Source organism: Balaenoptera acutorostrata, chromosome 3 (assembly GCF_949987535.1).
Source record: "Balaenoptera acutorostrata chromosome 3, mBalAcu1.1, whole genome shotgun sequence".
Taxonomy (NCBI): Eukaryota; Metazoa; Chordata; class Mammalia; order Artiodactyla; family Balaenopteridae; genus Balaenoptera; species Balaenoptera acutorostrata.
In genome coordinates, this window is record NC_080066.1 from 31,656,493 (window position 1) to 31,683,312 (window position 26,820).

General features: G+C 47.3%; 1 protein-coding gene and 1 non-coding gene across 4 annotated transcripts in view; both read left to right on the forward strand.

Moving 5' to 3' along the window:
• ENTREP2 (endosomal transmembrane epsin interactor 2) overlaps positions 1 to 26,820 on the forward strand; it is a 424,923-nt gene that overhangs the window by 124,281 nt on the left and 273,822 nt on the right. The window lies entirely within an intron of this gene.
• LOC114236029 (U6 spliceosomal RNA) lies at positions 20,785 to 20,891 on the forward strand. Its single transcript, XR_003622073.2, has one exon. It is a non-coding gene; the product is annotated as a U6 spliceosomal RNA (small nuclear RNA).

Sequence of the window (26,820 nt, forward strand, 5' to 3'; positions counted from 1 at the left end):
TGCAGCCGTCACCACCATCCGTCCATAGAACTCTTTTCATCTGGCAAACCTGCAACTCTGTCCCCATGAAACACTAACTCCCTACCCGCCTCTCCCTCAGCCCCTGGCACCCAGCATCTACTTTCTGTCTTTAGGAATTTTACTCCTCTAGGGACCTCGTATAAGTAGAATCATACAATATTTGCTCTTCTGTGACTGGCTAATTTCACTTAGCATGATGTCCTCAAGGTTTGTCCATGTTGTAGCAGGTGTCAGAATTTCTGGGAAGGAGACTGTCAGGATGGGAGGGGGGCCACCCTGGACAACACCCCTCTTACCCAGCTCCGGTGTCAGCCCCATCCTGGCTTGAGCCTGGGGGAAAAAATGTCTCCCAGCCTTTGGCCAAGCAGGGTTGCTGAAATGGCCTTTGTGCAGGTCCTATGAGAGGTATGACCTTAAACTAGAAGAAATTTTTAAAAAATTGATATTTGCACTGTTTTGGTATAGGCTCACAGTTGCTGGAGTCCTGAACTAGGATTATATAAGAAAATCTTTACATATTCAACAGTTTCAAAACAGAGTTAATCGTCATCTGACTGTAAGCAAATGATCTATTTGTTGGTTAATGATTAGGACTGTATTTTAAAATAATGTTCAAAGTTTAATAAAAATGCATTCCAAATAATAATTGAGAAAAAATCTTAAGACACAGTTGAAGGTTTGCTAATTAGTATAATCAACTCTGCAAATATCCACTCGGATTGTTTATCTGTCTTCCCTTCTATTTTTTTTTTTAAATATATATATATTTTTTTAAAGGCAAAGAGACATTTTATTAATTAATTTATTTATTTATTTTTGGCTGTGTTGGGTCTTCGTTTCTGTGCGAGGGCTTTCTCTAGTTGTGGCAAGCGGGGGCCACTCTTCATCGCGGTGCACGGGCCTCTCCCTATCGCGGCCTCTCTTGCTGCGGAGCACAGGCTCCAGACGCGCAGGCTCAGTAGTTGTGGCTCACGGGCCCAGTTGCTCCGCGGCATGCGGGATCCTCCCAGACCAGGGCTCGAACCCACGTCCCCTGCATTAGCAGGCAGACTGTCAACCACTGCGCCACCAGGGAAGCCCTGTCTTCCCTTCTATTAATTGCTCACTTTTGAGCGTGATTGGTGGTCCAGCACTGCACATCAGACCCCACCTCAAGGATCAGCTTGTAAAACGAATGTTTGCCAGGTTGGAGTTTCTCAATTATAGTATGTTCGCTATACATTTAGAAATATTTATGGCTTCACAATTTTGTAAACTTTCACCAATCCATCAGTAGTTGGAAGGGGTTTGCTCCTGGTACTGGAAACACTGTTGTTCTAGGTCTTTTGGGGGATAAAAGCAAAGCAGTGATGATTTTTGCATTTGGAGGAGCACACGCCATCTGTCCTCCGGAGAAGGAGTGATGGGGGTCTAGAGCGGTGTGGGGTCTCAAGGCAGTGGTTCAACATCCGGATGCCGGTGAATGGTTGTAGGCAGGAGCAATCGGAAGAGGCTTCAAGGAGGAGGCGTGCTTGAGCCGGGTGTGGTAGATGGATGGGGTTTGTCAAGTGGAGAGTGGAGAAGGGCAATGGGCTGTGGGTGTCCTGAATGTGGGGTGTGGGAGAGGAAGAAACAGTGCATTTAAAAGTGAGTGAGTCACTGCAGAATGGGCCTCTGGGAGGGAGCAGAGCCGGACGGTTCTGTGCCTGGCAGTTCAACTTCAAATCTTAAGGGTAATGATCCTGGTCCTATAAGGAACGACATGATGAAAGCAGGATGATGTGATTGTTTCACGCTGAGATCCCTGCATTTAATCCCTCTGACCCAGCCTCAGGGAGGGCCTGTAACTGGGACAGGAAGACTCGGCGGTCCTTTCCTTAGCATTTTAGCCAAGCCTTCTCCCTGCAAGCAGGGTCATACTTTATTCTGGACATTTGGTCTCTGAGGGTGACAGTGATGTTTTGCCACAACCTGTCCCTGTGTAGTGGGAGATGGACCGACCACAAGTCTGGCAGTTACCGTTTTGGCAACTGCTTGGATTTGAACTTTGGGTGGGAAACTCCCTGGGCACATCTCCAAAGAATGGCTTTTCCACCTGTCCGTGGCTCATGTCAGAAACCTACGAGGCATCTTCCCCCCAATTCACTTTGAGAATTACAAAGTGAGGGTGCAACGAGTGTGTACTCAGCATTGCCTGGCTATGATAAAAACTGAATAAATGTCAGTCTTGCCTTTTATTGCTGCTGTTATTCTTATGTTGTGGGATATTAGGTTTTTATAGTTCAGTTATACATATCTGTTCTTTTTAAAATTCTTTTCCCATTAGGTTGTTACAGAATATTGAGCAGAGGTCTTTGTTGGTTATCCATTTTATTTTATTTTTTTTTAACATCCTTATTGGAGTATAGTTGCTTTACAGTGTTGTGTTAGTTTCTGCTGTTTAACAAAGTGAGTCAGCTATATGTATACATATATCCCCATATCCACTCCCTGTCGCGTCTCCCTCCCACCCTCCCTATCCCACCCCTCTAGGTGGTCACAAAGCACCGAGCTGGTCTCCCTGTGCTATGTGGCTGCTTCCCACTAGCTATCTATTTTACATTTGGTAGTGTATATATGTCCATGCCACTCTCTCACTTCATCCCAGCTTACCCTTCCCCCTCACCATGTCCTCAAGTCTGTTCTCTACGTCTGCGTCTTTATTCCTGTCCTGCCCCTAGGTTCATCAGAACTTTTTTTTTTTTTTGGATTCCATATATATGTGTTAGCATATGGTATTTGTTTTTCTCTTTCTGACTTACTTCACTCTGTATGACAGACTCTAGGTCCATCCACCTCACTACAAATAACTCAGTTTTGTTTCTTTTTATGGCTGAGTAATATTCCATTGTATATATGTGCCACATCTTTATTCTTTCATCTGTTGATGGACACTTAGGTTGCTTCCATGTCCTCGCTATTGTAAATAGTGCTGCAGTGAACATTGTGGTACATGACTCTTTTTGAATTATGGTTTTCTCACAGTATATGCCCAGTAGTGGGATTGCTGGGTCATATGGTAGTTCTATTTAGTTTTTTAAGGAACCTCCATACTGTTCTCCATAGTGGCTGTATCAATTTAAATTCCCATCAACAGTGCAAGAGGGTTCCCTTTTCTCCACACCCTCTCCAGCACTTATTGTTTGTAGATTTTTTGATGATGGCCATTCTGACCGGTGTGAGGTGATACCTCATTGTAGTTTTGATTTGCATTTCTCTAATAATTAGTGATGTTGAGCATCCTTTCATGTGTTAGTTGGCAATATGTATATCTTCTTTGGAGAAATATCTATTTAGGTCTTCTGCCCATTTTTGCATTGGGTTGTTTGTTTTTTGACATTGAGCTGCATGAGCTGCTTGTATATTTTGGAGATTAATCCTTTGTCAGTTGCTTCATTTGCAAATATTTTCTCCCATTCTGAGGGTTGTCTTTTGGTCTTGTTTATGGTTTCCTTTGCTGTGCAAAAGCTTTTAAGTTTCATTAGGTCCCATTTGTTTATTTTTGTTTTTATTTCCATTTCTCTAGGAGGTGGGTCAAAAAGGATTTTGCTGGGATTTATGTCATAGAGTGTTCTGCCTATGTTTTCCTCTAAGAGTTTGATAGTGTCTGGCCTTACATTTACGTCTTTAATCCATTTTGAGTTTATTTTTCTGTATGGTGTTAGAGAGTGTTCTAATTTCATTCTTTTACATGTAGCTGTCCAGTTTTCCCAGCACCACTTATTGAAGTGGCTGTCTTTTCTCCATTGTATATTCTTGCCTCCTTTATCAAGATAAGGTGACCATATGTGTGTGGGTTTATTTCTGGGCTTTCTGTCCTGTTCCATTGATCTATATTTCTGTTTTTGTGCCAGTATCATACTGTCTTAATTACTGTAGCTTTGTAGTATAGTCTGAAGTCCGGGGGCCTGATTCCTCCAGCTCTGTTTTTCTTTCTCAAGATTGCTTTGCCTATTCAGAGTCTTTTGTGTTTCCATACAAATTGTGAAATTTTTTGTTCTAGTTCTGTGAAAAATGCCATTGGTAGTTTGATAGGGATTGCATTGAATCTGTAGATTGCTTTGGGTAGTATAGTCATTTTTACAATGTTGATTCTACCAATCCAAGAACATGGTATATCTCTCCATCTGTTTGTATCGTCTTTAATTTGTTTCATCAATGTCTTATAGTTTTCTGCATACAGGTCTTTTGTCTCCTTAGGTAGGTTTATCCCTAGGTATTTTATTCTTTTTGTTGCAGTGGTAAATGGGAGTGTTTCCTTAATCTCTCTTTCAGATTTTTCATCATTAGTGTATAGGAATGCAAGAGGTTTCTGTGCATTTTGTATCCTACTACTTTACTAAATTCATTGATTAGCTCTAGTAGTTTTCTGGTAGCATCTTTAGGATTCTCTATATGTAGTATCATGTCATCTGCAAACAGTGACAGTTTTACTTCTTCTTTTCTGATTTGGATTCCTTTTATTTCTTTTTCTTCTCTGATTGCCATGGCTAAAACTTCCAAAACTATGTTGAATAATAGTGGTGAGAGCAGGCAACCTTGTCTTGTTCCTGATCTTAGTGGACATGGTTTCAGTTTTTCACCATTGAGAACAATGTTGGCTGTGGGTTTGTCATATATGACCTTTATTATGTTGAGGTAGGTTCCCTCTATGCCTACTTTCTGGAGAGTTTTTATCATAAATGGGTGTTGAGTTTTGTCAAAAGCTTTTTCTGCATCTATTGAGATTATCATATGGTTTTTTTCCTTCAGTTTGTTCATATGGTGTATCACATCCACCATCACCCTGATACCAAAACCAGACAAAGATGTCACAAAAAAGGAAAACTGTAGGCCAATATCACTGATGAACATAGATGCAAAAATCCTCAACAAAACACTAGCAAACAGAATTCAACAGCACATTAAAGGATCATACATCATGATCAAGAGGGGTTTATCCCAGGAATGCGAGGATTCTTCAATATATGCAAATCAATCAGTGTCCTATGAGGCATCTTGATTCCTCCTTTTCCTTCACCCTGCCCCTCGGCTCTGCCTGCCAGACACACCCTGCTGGCCCCCCCGTCTCCATCCTCTGCACCTTCCTTGCTAGTCCCTTCGCTGTCTTTCCTGCCCTTCTGCACACTTCTATGCCCAGCAGCAGAGACGTAAACCAGCCCCCTCACTACCCTGCATAAACTCTCAGCATGCCCTGTGGTCCTGGGAGACCTTTCCCCACTCAGCTCATGTTGATTTTCCTGACCCCCACCTCTGGGAAGAATCTCCCTCTCCCCCCTCAGTAGCTCCAGAACCTATACAGCCAACCCGTGCATCCCTTCAGTGGTCTCACCAACTTCTCAGAGCTCCCCTTCCCCAGCACCCAGCCTAAAGGAGCCCTCAGCTGCCGCCCTGCCCCCTGCATTGCATTCATCACTCTGTGAGCTGTCTTGTCTGTTTCCTCCTGCATCTTTAGTACCTGTTTCTCCTAGTTTCTTGGTGACCACCCGCATCTGTGTTGTTTACAGCCGACTCTCCAGCACGTAGAACAGCACCTGGCACTCAGTAGATATTTGTTGGATAAATGGATGGACCTAGCATTTCATCAACATCGGGCACATCCAGGCCCGGCCTAATCTAGTATCAGTGATCTCAGATCCCACGTCGCAAACAAACAAACAAAGGAAACACCTACTTCCATGAGAACTTTCTGACTCTGAAAATTGTTAGGTGTACCACTGATGTCTCTAAAAGGGGAAGCCTGTTTGGTGTTAATACTAATGAGGTGTTAGTATTAGGCAATTTGTTTTTATTTTAAACTGATAAAATTTTCCTTTTAAACTTAAAGAATTTAAAAATCATTTAGATATGACTATCATCCTGAAGAACTCATGATTATATCAAATATCTTCATTTTTCTTTAGTTTGTTGATGATATTTATAATGGATCATAAAATTGAGATATCAAAGAATTACAAAGTGAGGGTGCAACGAGCGTGTACTCAGCATTGCCTGGCTATGGTAAAAACTGAATAAATGTCAGTCTTTCCTTTTATTGCTGCTGTTATTCTTATGTTGTGGGATATTAGGTTTTTATAGTTCAGTTAAATCACTCCTCTGCAGAACGCAGGGTGCCATCCGGGATATTTCTGATTTGGGAGTACCTCGTCTCCTGGAGCCCGTGATGGGGAGCTCCGTGGTCAGGCAGAGCTAACTGACCCAAATCTGACTTTGCAGTGACTCTCCTTTCCTGCTTCTTCCTGCAGAGCTGGGAAAATTCCTTACTCCCCTTTTCACGTCAAATCCTTCAAGTGGAGAAACCACTTCTGCACCCCATTCCCTGCAAGGCTTTTTGTTCTCCTTGCACATTCAAAGGCTTGTCACCCACTTTTTGTCTGGCGCTTTCTGGATGTCTTATCCTTCTGGACATGGCAGGGCGGGGTGACAGCCGGTGACTGTTTCCGCTGTGGTACGGGCAGCTGCCAGCTGCGTAGCCCGCTGCCTTCAGGGGAGCTGGTGGCCACCCAGAACCTCACGCTTTCTTCCTTTGTCGGTGGTCTGCTGCTCGTGGCATTTTACGAATTTTGGTATCAAAATGCGGAGCATTTGCAACACTGCTGAGTTCCTCTGTTCACTTTAAAAGTTAGCATTCTAGACTGTTGAGATGATCTCATCTTGGTTTGGGGTGTGGCCCTTCAGAGCACAGGCTGATGTCATGTCCCTCATGTTCTTGAACCTGTAACTGTCCACTATCCAGGCCAGGCCAGGGCTTACTCGGGGCCCGGGACCCCCGCCTACATCTCTCCAAGGCCATGCAGTGGGGGGCTGCTCCGGCCATGTGTTAACATCTTGCTGAAATAAAGACCCTTATCTCCTTAGCATTCCTCTAATCCCCCAATCTCTTGACCTTATTAAAAAGGAAAGCAAGATGGGTTTGGCCTGGCACTTCTTCCCCAGTACTCAGGAGCCTTCTGCTTGGATAATCCCCTCTCGTCCGCCCGTGATTGACACCGGGCTTATTGGCGTGCAGCTTCCTCAATTTGCTTTTCTTTTCATCTCCGCTGCTCCCCATTATGTTTTTAAATTAATATTAAAAAATCCGTCTAGTGCACAACAGAGTGCAAGTCAAACAGTGTTGACAGGCTGATAATGAAAACAGCTGCCCCTCCCACCCTGGGCATGCACACCCCAGCCCCAGGGAGCCGCTTCAGGTCTCTTCCTCGTTTGCTTTTATTCCAGTTTTATGGAAAAAAATGACATTTGTTATTATTTTTTACTGTGGTAAAAGATCCATAACATGAAATTCACCATCTTAACCATTTTTAAGTGCACAGCTCAGTGGCATTCAGTACATTCACATTGTTGGATGGGCCTAGAGATGATTATACTAAGTGAAGTAAGTCAGACAGAGTAAGACAAATACCATATGATATCACTTATATGTGGAATCTAAAACACAACACAAAGGAACTTATCTACGAAACAGAAACAGACTCACAGACATAGAGAACAGACTTCTGGTTGCCAAGGGGGAGGGAGGTAGGGGAGGGAAGGACTGGGAGTTTGGGATTAGCAGATGCAAACTAGTATATATAGGATGGATGAACAACAAGGTCCTACTGTATAGCACGGGGAACTATATTCAATATCCTGTGATAAACCATAATGGAAAACAATATGAAAAAGTATATATATATATATATATATATATATATATATATATATATATACACACACATACATAATATATAAAACAATCACTTTGCTGTATAGCAGAAATTAATACAACTTTGTAAATCAGCTATACTTCAAGAAAATTTTTTTTAAAAACTACATTCACTGATCTATATTTCTGTTTTTATGCCAATCCCATACTGTCTAGATTACTGTAGCTTTGTAGTATAGTCTGAAGTCAGGGACCTTGACTCCTCCAGCTCCGTTTTTATTTCTCAAGATTGCTTTGGCTATTTGGTGTCTTTTGTGTTTCCATACAAATTGTAAAATTTTTTGTTCTAGTTCTGTGAAAAATGCCATTGGTAATTTGATAGGGATTGCACTGAATCTGTAGATTGCTTTGGGTAGTATAGTCATTTTCACAATATTGATTCTTCCAATCCAAGAAATTGGTATATCTCTCCATCTGCATAAAATAGACAACTGATGGGAACCTACTGTATAGCACAGGGAACTCTATGTAATGCACTGTGGTGACCTAAATGGGAGGGGATGCCTGTATGTATATGGCTGATTCACTCTGTTGTTTAGTGGAGGCTAACACAACATTGTAAAGCAACCATACTGGAATAAAAATAATAACAATAAAAAACCACTACATTCACATTGCTGTGCAACCATTACCTTTCCAGGCCTTTCTCATCTTGCAGAACTGACACCCTGCACCCATTAAACACTCACATCCCATTCTCCCCTCCCTCCAGTCCCTGGGAACCACCACTGGACTTTCCATCTCTATGAATTTGATTGCTCCGGGGACATCAAAGAAATGGGATCAAACAGTATTAGTTCTTTTGTGACTGGCGTGTTTCACTCAGCGTGGTGTCCCGCAGGTTCATCCACACTGTAGCACATGTCAGCATTTCCTTCCTCTTTAAGGCTGAAAAATATTCCGTTGTATGCGTAGACCATACTTGGCTTATCCATTCATCTGTTGATGGACACTTGGGTTGTTTCTAGCCTTCAGCTGTTGTGAATAAAATGCTGCTATAAACGTGGGTGTTCAAATATCTTTTCAAGTCCCTGCTTTCAATTCTTTGGGGTGTATACCCAGAAGTGGGATTGCTGGATCATGTACAGTTATCATTTCTTCATTTTTATAACTGACTTTGTCTTGTTCTCAGACTCATTGTTCACTGGGTAGCAGGAAAAAATATCTAAAATTTGTCAGTCGATGGTGTCTCAGTATTTTGATCATCTATTTATTTGTGGTTATCGATCTGTTTTAAAGTTTGATTCAGATACGGTTTACAGGCTACACCATTGATTCATTGTAAGTGTCCATCTCAATGGTTTTTAGTAAATGATGCAGTTGGGTGACCAGCACCACAACCCTGTTTTGGAACACTCCCATCCCCCAAGCAGCCTCCTCCAGCCTGCTGAAGGTCAGTCCCTGCGCCCAGGCTTCCTCTCAGCCCTGGGCGCTCAAGGACACATCCCCTATTTCTGCACATGCCCTCAGCACGGTGGTCACCCCGCAGCCTGCCTTCCAGATTCCTGGTGGTTCAGACCCCACAGCCTCCTGAACTCTGTGAGGGGTCAGCCTGTGCCTCCAGCTCCCCCTCCCACCCCCCGCAGCTGCCAGCTTACCCTCTCGTGTCTGTGTTTAGGCTTTAAACATGTGTTGGATCCTCTTACCCAGGGTCACACTTACCCATCTCCTGCCCCTGGGGCTCTGTGCCTGTGAGGTTTTGGGGCAGAATAGAGGTGGAGAAGGTCAAGTTATCACTTGTAACCAGAATTTTCTACTCTTCATTATTTTAAAAAACTATCAAAGAGGATTAGAACCTATATATCTATTAGAATTCTGTATCTGTTTTATTGTAAAGGGTTCTAATTGGTTGGAATTTCTTTTTTACCATGATAAGCTGCAGCCACCATTTGCCCAATGCCTGCCTGCATTTGGGACACAAGGGGTCACACCCCAAAGAAAAGGGTTGCTTTGCCAAAAAGGTAGTGATGGAACTCTTAGTGATCCCAAGAACTCGCTGAGTACATTAGTCACTTGGCCATCACTTGCCCTCTATCCAGTTGTATTATTAAGAATACCAAATGAAAAACAGCATGGGAGCCTTAAAATATTACAGAATTACCATATGAGCAAGTGATTCCAATTCTGAGTATATACCCAAAAGAATTGAAAGCAGAGACTCGAAGAGATATTTATTTGCACACCCATGTTCATAGCAGCATTATTCACAATAACCCAAGTGTCCATCAGCAGATGAATGGGTAAACAAAATGTGGTCTTTACAAACAATGGAATATTATTCAGCCTTTAAAAAGGAAGGGAATTCTGGCACATGTTCCAACTTGGATGAACCTTGAGGACATTATGCTAACTGAAATAAACCAATCACAAATGGGTAAATACTGTACAATTCCATTTACACGAAGTACCTAGAGGAGTCAAATTCAGACACAGAAAGCCACACTGGTGGCTGCCAGGGGCCGCGGGGGTGGGGTTGGGGGGGAGGCAATGGGAAGTTGTTCTTTAAAGGAGACAGAGTTTCAGTTTTACAAGATGAAAAGCATTCTGGAGATTGTAATGTGAATGGACTTAACGCCCCTGAACCGTAACCTAAAAACGATTAAGGTGGTAAATTTTGTGTTCTATGTACTTCACTACAATTTTTTAAAAACCCCAGCAAATGAATAATTAGCTCATTTGGGGTAAAATATTGGTATACTTTTGGATCATCAAAAATTTTGGGCGGGGTGACTTCCCTGGCGGTACAGTGGTTAGGAATCCACCTGCCAACGCAGAGGACATGGGTTTGAGCCCTGGTCCGGGAAGATCCCACATGCTGAGGAGCAAGTAAGCCCGTGCGCCACAACTACTGAGCCTGCGCTCTAGAGCCCACAAGCCACATCTACTGAGACCGTGTGCCACAACTACTGAAGCCCGAATGCCTAGAACCCATGCTCCGCAACAAGAGAAGCCACCGCAGTGAGAAGCCCGCGCACTGCAACTAAGAGTAGCCCCCGCTCACCGCAACTAGAGAAAGCCCGCATGCAGCAACGAAGACCCAATACAGCCAAAAATTAATTAATTAATTAATTTAAAAAAAATTGGGAGGGGGAACCAACTCATGTTTTCTGATTTTTTTGATACTGGTATAAGCCTTGACTTGGAGCACAGTCTCAACTATTACATTTGGCTAACAAACTTATGTGACAGTTGAATTAAATAAAGTTGGCATTTATAAAATGAAGGGAAATAAAGGATAGTGGGGTTTTCTGTGACAATACAAGGCAGTAAATTTACAAAATAGGACAGCATCAGGCATGTCCAACATTCATGAAAATAGGTAAAAACACATTTCTTGCAATCAGCCTAGTGTTGTCAATATAGTTATTGTCTTGAGAAAATCCCATTTGTAGAAAATAAATGCTGTAGAGCGAGGCACATAAAGTTGTAACTTGACAAGTTTTTCCATTAAGTGAAAGCTAGAACGAGATCAGAAAATAATTGAAAAGCTGAGTAGCTTTATTTCTTGTCAATTTAGGGCTCCTAAGAAGACTTAACTTCTAGGTGTTATTCACCACCAAGTGCTTATTAATTGGGAAAGTGAGGCTGGTGGCTTGGACGTTTGCTCCTCACCTGGTGGTCAGCCAGTGTCTGTAGTTTTCCAGTGAGTGTGTAGAGGTTTTAGCTTAGAAGAAGCCTGACAATCTTTTTGTAATTGCTAAATATCTCAAATATGTCAATGACTTGACTCTAGTTAGACATGCTAATTTAAGAATTGCAACTGACATGTGGATGGTTTCCTTTTTTTTGGAATTGAATGGTTAGTCTGAAGCCATTGTCTTTAGGTATTTATACTTAAGATTGGAAAGTAGATCACTTTACAACTTTTGATGGAGGCTGGTCACATATTAACGTGGCTCTGATGGCATTTGTGCCAATCCAGGGACTGAATTGAGAATTGTGTTAACAGAAGACACCGCACAAAGGTTGGATTCCCCAGCACAGAGCGAGGGCAGGGGGCCCGTCACCTTCCTGGGCCGAGAGCCTTGCTGCATAGGTGTGGGGGTGAGTCACTCGGGAAAGCTAAGTCTCCGTGGGACCCCGGCTTCACCACCTCCTGGCCTTGCCACTCCACCCACGTCCCTTAACCGGTCTGAACGCCATTCTCTGCGGGGTGATAAGTCCTTGGTCATCGTGATAATCCTCACATACCCTAATGTATGACTTCTAGTTTGATTAACATACTGTACCTATGAAAACTTAAGAAATGACTGTTTCTTATAGTAACGGTGAAGAGTACCTAATGAGGCCGGCGGTCCTGCCCAGCTCCCTTCAGCCCCTGGCAGAGCGCGCCCGGCCTCCGGGAGGATGATGGGGGCTCACCGTTCTCGCCTAGGGAGTGTAGCAGCAACAATTCTGTGGGGCTGTCACCCCAGCGTAGCATGTCCCTCCCTCCCCATCATTCTAGTTTGTTTCGAGCTTACATGCTGAGCAAACTCCTGGGTTGGCCAGAAGAACCAGGGCTGGGTTGGTCAGAAGAACAGCGGTGGGTGGAGGCCGGCTGTGCACCGCACAGCGAGTGGTGGAGACGGCAGTTTCTTGGGACCCCTGTCAATCGAATGTACCAGAGACAGAGGCCGTGGGTGCCCTGGCCCCGCACCTGGGAAAGTGTAAGTGCAGACACCTTTGAAAATCCACAACTCCGGGTACAGTAAGCGCGGGTCTGGACGAGGCTCTTTGTTTGAGGAAGAGCAAGCTGAGAAAAAGTACTGTGGCATCTAAGAAAAAAACATACTGCTGCATGAAAGAAAAGGGGTGTCTTCCTTAAGAATCAAGAGAAAGTGAACAAGAGTATGAGCCAGAGAAAACATTGTGTTACATAGTCGTCACCCTCAGTAGGGAGTTTGCCCTTTTTATATGAAAGTGTATTCCTAGCTCTGATCGTTTGAACATTACGGCACTGGGAGAAGTTGGGCAGACCTGGGGTCCAGAGGAGGGGTGACCATGACCTTGGCTCACTCCTGGGGATGCCTCCAAGGCTGGGCAGGGGCTTGGGTGGGCTCGGATTGCTGTCCTGCTCTGTGGTGCCCGAGGCTCCGACTCCGGGCTCAGGACCTACGCTTTGGGGCTGAGACCAGACACCCCCTTCCTTCAGGTCTGGGAAAGCCACTCCCCCCACCCACAGGTTACAGGCGAGAGGTTCCTACCTGGCCGCCAACTTGCTGCATGGAGTTCAGGGTTTGTGTGGTCCACGTTGGTGGGAAACAAGGTCAGACTGTAGATCTGGGTTCTGAGGAGCCCCTGGGGAATCTCTCAGGTGTACCTGCCTCTTGCTGATTGGTGGGGAGGGGACGAGGGTCCGTGGGGACACGAAGAGAGGAGGGGAGCTTGGCCAGAACAACCTCTGCCCTTAACCCATGAGTACAGTCACAGGGATACATAAGAACAGGCGCAGTGAAGCACACAGCAGCAGAATTGGGCCCTGGTGTCAGCACCCACAGGACGGGCATTAATCAGGGCTCAGGGCTCGCTCTGACCCCTTTGGCGCCTCTGCCCCGAGTGCCTGAATCAATTCTGGTGCAGATTTCCCGCAAAGCCTCGGGGCCGGGGCCGCTGTCTTGAACGGTACAGCTGCTTCCCAGGGTGGGAGGTCTGCCAGGGATGAAAGACCGGGGAAGGGTTTGTGCCCTTACTGACCTCAGGGCCGTGAGCAGGTCCCGTAGATCAGGGCTCCACTCATTTTCACGTTTTAATTTCTAAACTTTTAGGATCAAAGCTGATATTCACCACAATGTAAGGAAGCCAAGAAGTCAGTTTCTTAGCCTACCCACGGCTGCTAAGAATCAGTGACTGGACATGGACAGCCAGGCGTGCTGGCCTCTTGTATCTCTGCTGCTGGGAGTTGCACTGGCTGTGACACCTCCTGGCCTTTGAGATCCCTCTCTTGCCACTTCCTAAGAGTTCTGGGGAAGGCAGGTCTTGGAGTGGTTTGGGGATGCTGTGTCCATGACAGACTGTTTCAATAGCAGAGGGGTCAGTGCTCCACCTATGGTCTCTTCCCATGTTACCTAACAAAACATTGTTTGCCCACTTGTTTTGAAGACCTAACGTTGAATGATCCCCCAATCAAATTGATTCTTATCTCTTCATCAAACTCACTTCTTAGTGTTATCTGTTCAGACTTTCTGCTCTAACCACGGAAATCTGCTCACTGTACATGAGTTATTCCTTCCTGCTTGCTGCCTTTGCACACACCCTCTCTTTGCTAAATCTTATGCCTCAAAAATCTGAAAACCCTCCTCCAGGAAGTCTTCCATGATTGCCCCCAGGGACTCCTAAGCTCCCCTTAGCCATTAAGTTGCTTGTATTGTGCTAGTTTGTGTTTGTGTGTATTTCAAATACGATCCGCAGAGGTTTTGTATGGGACTGTCCCCCATAAGGTTGTGAGCATGGAGAGCAGGCCTTGTGCCATCTCTGCCTGCACCCTGCCCATCCCCCTACAGTGCCTGGTGCTGCCCATGGAGAGAGCCTGTGGGGTTTGACTGCTGACTGATGGAGAGACTTGGAATGGGTTTAGTGTTGATTTCAGAGGACAGTGCCTTGGGGTCCTCCCTCAGGTAACGGCAACTGTCTCTACCTCTTCCACCTGCTGGTCTTAGATTCATATCCCTGTTCTTCTCTGACACCTTCCCTGCAGTTGGATTAATGAGAGTTTGTCCTGGCTTGCCCCAGCAGAAGAGCATATAATAGTACCCTGGCCCAAATTAAAACAGAACTCATATGGTATTGGTTCAAGGTTGCTAATATACAAACAGAAGTGATGAATGGAAATGATATCCTACAATCCTCTAGATTCTAATATATGAAAACAAGGTACTGCAGTTTTGTGCAGAAAGGAGCACTGGCTGAGTGGCAGAACATTAAGTTAGGTCCTCACCTAGCGTCATACACCACAGTAAGTTTCCAGTGGATAACGTAAAAAGTAAAAGCATAAATGCACTGCTAAGAAATATGAGTGGCCGTCTAATTGATCCCTAAAGAATAACAGTAGTGGTAATGAGAATGGCAGCTCTGTCAGTCAGCAAGTGCTGCATGACAAACCACCCTGGAACTTCCCAACAGCAACTCATTCAGCCCGTGAGTTGGGGTGGGAATGTGTGCTGGGTGTAGCCGGGTGGCTCTCTAGTTGGGCCCACTCAGGGGTCTGCAGGGCTGGCCTCCTGCACGTCTAGTGGGGCTGGTTGTCAGCTGGGGGCACATCAGGAGTCACTTGGCCACGTGGTCTCAGCCCTGCAGGGGGGAGCTCCTTCACAGGGTGGTGGTGGGTTCTGAGAGTAGCAAGAGGGCAAGCCCCGATATGCAGGTGCCTTTCAGGTCTCTGCCTCACCTGTGCCTCTGCTTTCTTGGTCTAAGCAAGTTAACAGTCAAGCCCAGCTCCAGGCAGGGAGAAGGACTCCGTCTTTTCACGGGAGGAGTGGCCGTGCGCTAGACTATTTTGCAATCTGCCACAGGCACTCTTCTGAGTACCTTCCGTGTATCATGTGTTAGTTATCTCCTGCTGCATAAAAAAAACCCCCCTAGACTTAGCAGCGGAAAACAACCAATGCTCGTACGTCACAGTTTCTGTGGGTCAGAATCTGGGCACGGCTTGTCCGGGTCCTCGGGTCAGGGTCTCCCAGGGTGCAGTGAAGGTGTCAGCCGGGGCTGCGTCATCTCGAGGTGCCGCCCGGGGAGGGCAGGGGGACCTGGGTTCCAAGCTCACTCGGAGGCTGTGGGCAGGCCCCTGGGCACTCCTCAGGCTGGACCTGAAGGGGTTCCATGTGAACACCAGGAGGAGGGTCGTTCAGGGCCAGCTACCAGATTGTCTGCCACATACTGACCTCATGTAGTGAATGCACTCTCATTATCTTCCTTTTTCAATCAAGGAAATTGAGGCAAAGAGAGGGTCATGCAGTGGGGGAGCCCAGGGTTGGATTCCCGGCTGAAGGACCATGACACTCTACTTGCGTGGAAGACATAATAAGGGAAAGATTGAAACAGCTGACCACAAATGCATTAGCATCCCGTGTGCCTCACCAGAATCGGCAAGTCAGAACATAACACTGTCTACCTGCCAATCCATCCTTATTATACTAAAAGCAGTCATAAATCAATAGGAACACATTACCATCAGATGGAAAAAGTCTGCAACAAACTCTAGTCGGTATGTCACTGAAGAAATATGAAAGGCAAATAAACAGAAAAGTGATGAACCCCACAAGTAATCAGAGAAATGCAAATTAAAACACTTCTTCTTCCCTCCCTCCCTCCCTCCCTCCCTTCCTTCCTTTCTTTTCCACCAAACTGGTGAAAGGTCTTTCAAATATTTATCCTCAGTGTGGGCCAGCATATAGGAGGATAAATACTCTCATACCCACTGGAGGCAATGTCGATGGGTGTAATCTTGTGGGAAACAAATGTTTATACCCTTTGACTCAGTCATCCTCCTTTGAAGGGTTTATACGAAAATCAGGGATATCAATAAAATGTATGTGTGAGGATACTCACTGCGGCTTTATTTATCTTAGTTGGAAATTGGAAGCCACCTGAATCTCTAGCAATAGCAGAATGGTTATAGTAGTCATTTCTAAATTATATGGCCATTAAAAGCATATTTTCAAAGAATATTCAGTGGCCTGGGGGAATCCTCATGTTATGTTAAACAAACACAGCAAGATTCCTGCTACAGTAGAATTCCAGTTTTGCACAATGCATGTGTGCAGGAAAAAAAAAACGCCTGAATGGAACCAGGTCAAAACATGAACAGTGGTTATCTCCAGGGGGTGATGGATATTATTTCCTTTATTCTTTTCTGTGTTTTCGCCACGTCCTTCCTGGAGGATGTATTACTGTCAAAACTGGACACAGAGGCGGCCTGGAGCATCAGCCAAGGCCTGTCCCTTCTGTGTGGCCCCGGGACAGAGCCACCAGTCCCCTCCCTGGGTGTCTGCTTCCCAGAGGTGGAGTCCACGGACCCTTGCGAAGATTCCACTCAGCAGGACTGAGTGTTCCCTGTGTTTTGAAGTCAGGGCCAGACACCCATGGTTAACCTCTCAGTTAGGTCAATGTGTGTTTTTAGTCCCTCCGAAGACAGAGGTTTGTAAATAGACTTGAACTTCAGTGACTCCTCCATGCCCACCCCCACTCTGAGGACACAGTTATGAAAGTGTCGGCTGGACATGAAAGCCCTGTGATCTCTGCCTTTGGGGACGTTGCTAGGTTTTCTCTCCCTGCACTGTCCCGTCTGGTGACAGCTGGTGACCGTGACTGTCTTCTCAGGGGTCCCTTGGTGTAGCATTAACCTGGCATTTAGAACCCGGAATATTTCTGGTCCCATCCTTCTGTTGTGTGCGGTCAGTACCCCCGCTGACTGTCACAAGGCTGGGAGGAAGGGGGGTGGGGCGCGGTTCCTTTCCTGTCAGCTCATTGTTTGGATCTTTGTCCTCCAGTTAATTTCCTTTTGGCTCCTCTGGGCTGTTTCACCCATTTCTGCTCACTTTTCCTGCGGCTCCTCCAGCCTGACCCGGCCCCTGGCTTTAGGTCCTGCTGACCCTTCCTGCTGCCTCCTCTTCCTGCCGCCCCTACTTCCTGCGGCCCCTACTTCCTGCGGCCCCGCTTCCGGCCGCTCCCACTTCCGGCCGCCTCCACTTATCGTGGGGCGTGACTGCCCCGTCCTCTTACCCCCTGCTTGCTTTGGGGGTTTGTCTTTGAGTGTTATGTGAGGCACCCCTTAAATACATTCCTTTAGATTGAAAGAAATGGTTCTATAGTTGAGACGTGATAGCTCCCGGTAGTAAAGTGTTTAAGGAAAGAAGGCAGGAGGAGGTGGGGAGCTTGGGGAGCGGCACCCGCGTCTGGAGGATGGACAGACGCCCCCCCGAGCAGCAGCAGGATTTCCTTCCTTCTTCTTCGGATCTGCCTTCTGAAGCCGAGGCAGGTAGGACTTTCGTTTGGTGCAGCGTGAGGGACCCTGATGTCAGAGTCCACTTAGAAAAATGCAATGTTAGAGCCCAAAGGTCATCTGTGTTCCAGGTTCAGCGTCTTCTTAGCCAAAGTTGGTTATGTTGCAGGGTGACAAGAGGGCCCCCCCCCCCCGGTGTTTCCAAGGCTCCTGGCAGCTGAGGGTCTTGGGTTACCTGTTCTGGTTACTTCTTGCTCAAAACCCCTGCGGCCTGGGGTTTCCCGCCATCCGCTTGCCTACGTTGCCTGCGTGGAAATGACGTTGGGGCAGTGTGGGTCCATCAGCTCCTGACTCAGGGCTGCTGAAAAGCAAACAGCCAGCGACAACCTTAAGCCACTAGATATGTGTGCATTGTTGTAAATGAAATGTGTATTAAACTCTTCCAGTCTGGGTTTAGGGAGTTATTTGAGAGTTGTCTCTGTCAGAAAGTCTACAAGATGAAGCTAGAAAATACGCATTTCAAAGGAGCCAAGGTAACAATATAAAAAAACAGGCATTTCATATTCTAGAACTTATTTGTTTTTTTCAAGAAACGCTTCTTAAAACCCTTAAATGAAGACTAAGCTTTGTAATTGTCTATTTGAGCATTGCCTCCAGGCCAGCATTGCCAGTGAGCGGGTCTCCCGGGGAGCAGACCTTGTCAGGGCGCTGGCATGGGATGGGCTGGACGGGGGCCCCTCGAGGGATGCCCGCAGGGTCCAGCCTGCAATCTCGGTCCCTCACAGACGGTGAGGACCTTCCTGGGGTGGGCAGGGGGAACTGCCCGGCTGTTCCTGAACCAGCTTTTCTGCCCAGTCACGCCACATCGTCCACAGCTGCCCTGGCCCCTTTTCCTCCTCCTTGGTTGGACGTCCCCAACTTTTTACCGGCCCCTCATTGGCGTCCCATGGCCCCCGGTCAGCTCTGGTGGTGACCGCCTGAGTGGTCCGTGTGCTGGATTTGCAGGATGTTCAGCTGAGCTAGTGGCTGGCCTGGTCCCAGAGACTTTTATGGAATGAGGCAGAAGCGGGTGGAGAGATGTGAAGAAATCCTGTGGCCCTGCCAGGTGAGGGCTGAGATCTCGGAGCTGCCACCTCCTTGTCCTCAGCACTTCAGCCCTGTACCCAGGGACCCTCGTGCTCTTTCCAGGCCCCAGGGGGATTGTGACAGGGTCACTGGGGCTTGCTGGGAGCCACCCGGGGGAACGGGCATTTGGGCAAGTGCTGATGGTTTTTCTTATTCAGAGCTGTCAACATTCCTTCATACAAGTGATTTCACCATAATTGAAAGTACATTTAAAAGATGGAGAACTCTCCTCCTCATGTGTAACAATCTACAGAGTGTTTGGCTACTTAAACCATAAAGTGATACAGAATCTTTGAGGATGGTAAAAATAGTAAATAAAGGTCTTGAGTCCGAAGTCAGCACATCATTTTGGTAATGGGTTCAAAGTGTAGCTGTGGGTATGAGATCTGTTTTCTTCTCTAATCGTAAAGTTTTCGTCATTTTTCATCTTCTGTGCTTTAGTGGTCCTTGAGGATGAGAGACATACTGGTAACTTATGCTGCTGAGTGTCTGTTCTGTAGAGTAAATAAGGGGTCATGACCCACGTTCAGCATGTCATGAACGTAGAGAGCTGTCGGTGTTTGTGTGCGTCTCACCGGCCAGTCTCCTTCCCCCACTCCTCCCGTGTCCAGCCAGCGCTGCAGTCTTCCGTCTCCCCAGAGGTGGTCCACCCTCTCGGGCCTCCCTGGGGCCTCTGCTCACATGTGTCCCTTCGTGGAGGCCATCGCAACCTGCCGCCTGCCCCTCTGATCCTCGTTCAGATGTCACAGGAGGCTCCAGACCTGTGCGAAGGCTGCCCTGCTTCCCCGGACCTCAGTGTTTTCCTTTCTCATCTTCAGTCAGACCCCTCTGGTTGGGGTAGATCAGTTTCCTAGATGAAAGGAAAAGCCCAGTTCAGCAACTATGCTTTAATGTCCGGTTCTTGTTCTTATCTGGCCCATCCTGCAGTGACCGTAATAACATCCTCTCTTATCTCTTTTGAGCCATTTCCGAAATGAACAGTGTTTGTTTTTACATGAAGGAGCGTTTCCCCAAAATTCCCAGCAGGTGTGTTGTTCGATCTAGCGAGCCTCAGAATCAGACACCAGGTGCACGCGTTTGGGGGCGGCTCGGAGGGTCTGCTGCCTTGAGCTCCTTGAGGCCAGGCTCTCCTTTACTGACCAGCAGGGAGGGTGCGGTCTGCAGGTGGCCTCGGGGGCCTTGAGGGAGGGGGAGGACAACGGGATGGTGTTCTTTGAGTTAAGTGTCCCTAGGTCATCATCTCTGGAAAACCCACGTTGTATTTGTGTATCTTCTATTTTCAAAGATGTTTTCAGATTACGTTTTCCAAAGCTAATTTCAAATAGTGTGAGCTACCTGGAGAAGCGGATGGAGAAAGTGAGATTAAATCCAATCCTCCTGGTTCAGCCATCTCATTTTCAGCTTTACTGAGGCAACGCAAAATTTATCATGGGAAAGAGTTTTCAGAAGCTTGCATGTGAACTGTTTCATTACTGATTTGAAAAGATAGAGCTCTGCATTCTTTTGGTCCTTGAGATGAACACTTTCGTTTGTTGATGGTTTCTCTGCCTGCCTGTGAGCATCACACATACGATTATGTTGGTCGTATCAACGCTCAACGCCAGGGCACTGGCGGAAAGAGTCACTAATGCCATTTAGGGTACAGTACAGAGTGGACTTTGTGACCCAGGTCGACTTTCCACAGCAGGCAGTCAGAGCTGCCCTGCTTGGTGCCCGGGTACCGATTCTGAGGTTCCTGAAGGAGGTGAATTCCGTATCAGGAGCATCCCTACGTCAGGGCTGAAGGGCTGACAGGTGCCAGCCACAGGGACTCCTGAATGTCCACTGTGTATCTTCACTTCACGTCTGCAAGCCCCCACTGTTCACGAGGGATGTCGTTTCCTCCCTTTGTGCTGTTTTAAGGAGGGCTTGTGTCCAGACAGAAAAACGATCCACCTGCAGGCCAGTGTTTTTACAAGCACACCTGGTAGCTTAAAATTAGAAAGCAAAGGGTCTTGTGATCACTTCAGCAGCACCTGTACCAAAATCGGAACGATACTGAGATTATTAGCATGGCTCCTGTGCAAGGATGATATGAAAATTCGTGAAGTGTTCCATATTTTTGTACACCTGAAACAAATATAATATTGTAGGTCAACTATAATTCCATAAAAGAAAGAAAGGAAAGGACCTTGTTACTATATTTATTAAATGGAAAACTTAAATAATTGGAAGTTACATTCGCCTTATTTTTAAGAAACTAAAAAGTTATTCAAGAACCTGGATAAGTTTTTTTTGTTTTTTTTTTTAATTTATTTTTTGGCTGTGTTGGGTCTTCATTGCTGCGCACAGGCTTTCTCTAGCTGCGGTGAGCAGGGGCTACTCTTCGTTGTGGTGTGCAGCCTTCTCATTGCAGTGGCTTCTCTTGTTGCTGAGCACGGGCTCTAGGCGCGCGGGCTTCAGTAGTTGTGGCGTGCGGGCTCAGTAGTTGTGGCACATGGGCTTAGTTGCTCCGCGGCATGTGGGATCTTCTGGGACCAGGGCTCGAACCCGTGTCGCCTGCATTGGCAGGTGGATTCTTAACCACTGAGCCACCAGGGAAGCCCCCTGGATACTTTTTGGATGGGATGGGAAGTGGGTGGTAGTGAGGAGACCTCAGCCTGGCAGATCATGAAGCCGCGTGCTGCTCAGAACTCCCCGCACCATGCGTCTGGTGAGGGGGAGGCACGTCTGCTGGGTAGCACAGGTGCTTAGATGTGTTTCAGCCTCATCCAGCCGCAGAATGGCTTCTTTTCTCTGCGGAAATCTTCGATGGCTTACTTGATTCAACGTGCTTCAAAAGTTGGATTACTTTTCTAATTTGTTGGATCATGGTCCCAACAATGAGATATCACCTCACACCTAACAGAATGGCTATTGTCAAAAAGACAAGACGTAGCAAGTGTTGACGAGGATGTGGAGAAAAGGGAACCCTCCTACACTGTTGGTGGGAATGTAAATTGGTGCAGCCACTATGGAGAACAGTATGGAGGTTCCTTAAAAAACTAAAAATAGAGTTGCCATATGATTCAGCAGTCCCACTCCGAGGCATGTATCCAGAGAAAACCCATAATTCGAAAAGACATATTCACCCCAATGTTCATTGCAGCACTATTTACAGTAACCAGGACATGGAAGCAACCTAAATGTCCAACGACAGAGGAATGGACAAAGAAGATGTGGTGTGTATCTACAATGGGTTACTACTCAGCCATAAAAAAGAATGAAGTTTTGCCATTTGTAACAACATGGATGGACCTGGAGGGTATTGTGCTAAGTGAAATAAGTCAGACAAAGACAAATACTGTATGTTTCCACTGATATGTGGAACCTAAAAAATAATTTTAAATTATTTGACTTGTGTTTCCAGTTACAGAAGGAGTTTATGCTTATTGTAAGAATTTGTGGTTGGCAGAATAATAGCCACCACCACCACCACCCCCGACAGATGTGCACATCTTAATCCTGGGGACCTTTTAGGCTACGCAGCAAAGGGGATGTGGATGGAGTTAAAGTTACTAATCAGCTGACCTTGAGAAGACAGGTTGCCCGGCATTATCTGGCTGAGCCCAGGGTCCTTCTAGGTGGGAGAGGGAGACAGAAGAGGAGAGCTGGAAGGAGATGTGGCTACGGTGAGGGGTCAGAGAGACCACACAGCTGGCTTTGCAGATGGAGGAAGGGGCTGTGAGCCAAGAAGTGTGGGAAGAAGCTGGAAAAGGCTGGGAAATGGCTTCATCCCGGACCCTCCAAAAAGGACGCAGCCCTACTGGCACCTTGATTTCGGCCTAGTGAGACCCGTGTCTGGCTTCTAACCTACAGAACTGTAAGATGACAAATTTGTGTAGCTTTGAGCTGCTGACTTTGCGGTAGTTTGTCACAACAGCCGTAGAGAATGAGGACGGAAGTGAAACAATGTGAACCGTAAAGAAAAGGCGGATTCTACCCTCTCCCCGTCTCATGGAGCCACTGGGGACCCAGGCTCCTCCTCCTCTCTGCTTGCTGCTTTCAGCATTGGGCTCTGCCCCACGCTTCCGGTCTCAGGGTTACAGCAGGGTGACCTCCTATCCCCATCATATGTCTGCTGGGCAGCAAGACCTGGAAACAGAAAGCACCTGTTTCAGGGAAGAAAAAGTCTTCAAAGCAGACTTCCACATGCATCTCTTTAGCCAGAACGGGGTCACACAGCCACCCCAGGCGAAGGTGGTCTGGTGGTCTGGGAAAACAGTGCTTGTTGGACGCATTGGCTCCCCAGCAGATGGGTCCTCTGTGAGGATGGAGGCAGGGGGGGCAGCATCGGTCCACAGCTTTGTCTTCCATGGTCTTTGTCTGAGGTCCAGCACATCCGTACTTCAACCTTGTTGGTGCTATGGTCCCTCCCTTCTCTAGAGTCAAGGTCTCGGCCTACGAGTGGTCAGTACAGGACCACGTGTCCTCTTTTCAGAGATGTGTTGCCTCTCTAGCTGTCTTCGCTCAAGGGTTTGCCGTTAGGTCATGCATTCCACACCTGGTCATCCAGCCAGTCCTTGTGTGAGGAACACCCATCTGAGCCGCGGCCTTGCCCCGAGGCTGTTTTGATGGTCTAACAGATGAAGACTTGATCCTGCTCCTTGATTCTTCCTAACCCACTCATTCCCAGGGCAGAGCTTCTTCCCTGCATTTCTGGTGTTTGGGAATGCGGTGGGCATGCTTGAGACCCCAGCACAGGGAGAAGGTCTTGGTCCGGGGGAGAGCTGGTCAGAACCTCGGTTCCCCTGTGTGCACTGGTGCCCACGACAGTGGCTGCTGGGGACCCCTTCGCTCTGACCTGTGTAGCACAGGGGGGCTGGTGAGCAGCCGCCCCTGAGGGATGACTGTGGGAGCAGTGACAGCTGTAAAGGCCACCAGAACCTCTGCCCGCTTTAGGCCCAGAAGTGCGTTGGGGCCTCCCAGTTGCCAGGACCCATGTCTACACTCTGTTCCTAAGTGGATGAGAACGCGAGGTGTGTCTCCTCCCAGATGCTGCCCTGGTTTGAAAGGGCTGCTGGGGAGAGGGAGTTGGTCACCACCCGTGGTTTCTGTCTGGCCTGGACCCAGGCTGCTGCCCTGACTGTGCCGTCCTGTGAGTGGGCACCTGTGTGGCCACCAGGGCCTGTTTTGCTGAAAATCAGGACAAACTGCCAAGAAGAACCAGTTCTCAGCAGAGCCCGCTGCTGACCGTGGCCCAGAGTTCCCTGTCTTTGATATTACAAATGAAATATGATTTCTTCAAGAAGAAACATTCTAATGAGGGCCGGGTTCCAGGGGCTGTTTCTCACAGCTGGTAGAGCACAGCCTCCCAGGTTAGTGGGGGGCTTGTTGGGGCAGCTGCTGGCCTTTACGTGATACCCCAGGGGGCCCCACGTACCTGGTTTGGACAGTCATCTCCCCACGCCAACGGTCACAGGGTTTATCTGATTTATATAAGGTTCACCTGGAGACATGGATGCATCCTATTCCGAACGCATCCTGCCCCTTTCTTGACAGTGGATCTACACTGGGGAGATGGGGTGATCACCAGGTGCAAACTCTTCCATCAGGACCCAGACGGGGAGTCTTTTCTTGCCATGAGCGCTTCCATTATCACAGGTTGTCAAGGTTGAGATGAAAAGATAAAATCCGTATCTTGATGACCTTGTGTGTCAGTGTTGGTAGCTGTTTGTAAGTCTAGTGTATTTCCATGGACAACAATCTATACAGTGTGTGATTCCCTGTCTACTGAGCTCTGTGTGCCCCGTCCCCTGCGCCGTGGGTGTCCTGATCCCTCTCACCTCACTCTGCTTTTCCCCGCTTTCCCTGTAGCTCCTGACATACCATATAACTTACTTATTTATTACGTCCATTGCTTTGTCGCTTCCTGCCCAGGTGTGCACTCCCTGAGGGCAGGGATCTTTGTCTTTTTCCTTGGTGTGTCCCTGGCCCCTTGAACACTGCTGCTTGGTTCTCAATAAATACAAGTGAATGAATGGAATTTGAGGCAAAAATGATCTGACCCAGGGACTTCTGGCTGGGTCCTGTCTTCCCATAGATGTGCTGGAGGCTTCACTGTGGACCAAATGCAGAGCATCTCGTGCCTGAGGGAGCCGAGGGCTCTTCCCAGAGGGGTAAGGGTGGCTGGTCCCCGAGGATGAGGCTCGATCATTTCTGAGCAGGAGTCCCAGGAGCCAGCGCCTGGCTCACCCTCTCCTGTCCTCGTTTAGTGATGAACCACGTGGCGGGAGTGGCCACTCCCCCAGCCTCGTCCTGGAGGGAGGACAGCGTGAACCTGAGCTGCTGCAATCCCCGGGGACTGATCGGGAGGTGGGAAATGGACTGTTATTCCTATAAACCAGTGAGATTTTGAGTCAAATGAACAACTGTGAGACAAGAGAGGTTTCTAGAACGAGAAACACAGATGTTGGAGAGGGAATGGTGTTGGTGTTGTCTGTGTCGAGTTTGAGAGTCTGGGGGGGGGATCCATGTGTAAGTGGGATGAGCACATGGTGGGAGTGTCTGGAGCTCAGCAGAGGCCCAGGCTGGAGAGGAAGACTCGGAGCCATTGCCACAGAAAGAGCAGGGGGCCAAGAGGGTGCCTGAGCTCCCCTGCTCTCCTGGGAAGATAGCGAGGGACAGGACCCCGAGGGACCACCATGTGACACTGCCAGGAAAGAAAGCAAGGAAGAATCACTGGAGATGGTGGCAGAGAGTCAGGAAGCAACATAGGATGATTTGGGGAATTCGATGAGATGGTCTCTTGTGAACACTGACCGGCACGGTGCCTGGCAGTGGGAGCAAATGGCCCACAAACAGAGCTGTGTGAGCATGGGATACACACGTGTGTATTCATAAATGCGTGCCCAGCCTTATTTATAAAGTGTGTTCACACCCACACACCCACACACAACTGTCCCTCAGGGATCGCGTGGAAGAGCCAAGGCAGCAGTGGGTTTGCAGCGTGGAACTTGCTAAACAGCATCAAATTCTACTGATTTCTGAGAATGGTCCATTGGCTTGGGCAGTTGGGTTATGAGTCACTTAGTGTGGGCCACCAGCATGCACACACAGAACTCTTTTCATTGTCCCAAGCAGACACTGTGCACCTGTTAAACACTAACTCTCCATTCTCCCCTCCCCCCAGCCCCCGGCAGCTACCGTTTTACTTTCTGTCTCTTTGAATTTGACTGTTCTAGGGACCTCATATAAGTGGACTCATTTAATGTTTGTCCTTTTGTGTCTTGCTTATTTCACTTGGGATAATGTCCTTAAGATTCATCCATGCTGTAGCAGGTGTCAGTGTTCCGTTCCTTTTTAAGGCTGAATAATATTCTGTTGTACGGATAGACCACATTTTGTTTATCCATTTATCCGTCGATGGACACTTGGGATGCATCCACAGTTTAGCTATTATGGATAATGCTGCAAGGGACATGGGTGGACAAATACCTTTTCAAGACCCTGCTTCCACTGCCCTTGGGTATATACCTAGGAGTGGAGTTGCTGGGTCATATGGTACTCCTGTGTTTAATTATTTGAGGAACCAGGGGAAGGTTAGTTTTTAGGATGGGGAGATGGTCTGTGTGCTGATGGGTGGAAGGACACAGCAGAGAGGCTGAGGGACGTGGGAAGGGATGGAGCAGACCCTGGAGGAGAGGGGTGTGGGATTCAGGAAGACGGCGGGTGGGGAGCAGTGATGGGGGGCTCTGAGGATGGTGGAGGGGAACAGGCAGGGAGAGCCCTTGTGTCCAGGGCTGGCCTGCCCCATAGTGACAGGCCTGGGTGACTTGGTGTGGCTGGGGAACAGGGATGTGAAAAATGGCAGCCGAGTTATTTTTTGGAAACTGGATATTTATGGTGACACCAGTCGTCCCAGTTTTGTGGTTTTCTCCAGTCAGACTTGGAAACTTGGGGGTGATCTTTTTCAACATGTTAATGTTCGAAAGTGGTGGTATGATTATATAGATGAAATGTTAACTTGAGGTTACTTCAGAAAATTTTATGATTAATGCATAATATTATTCTG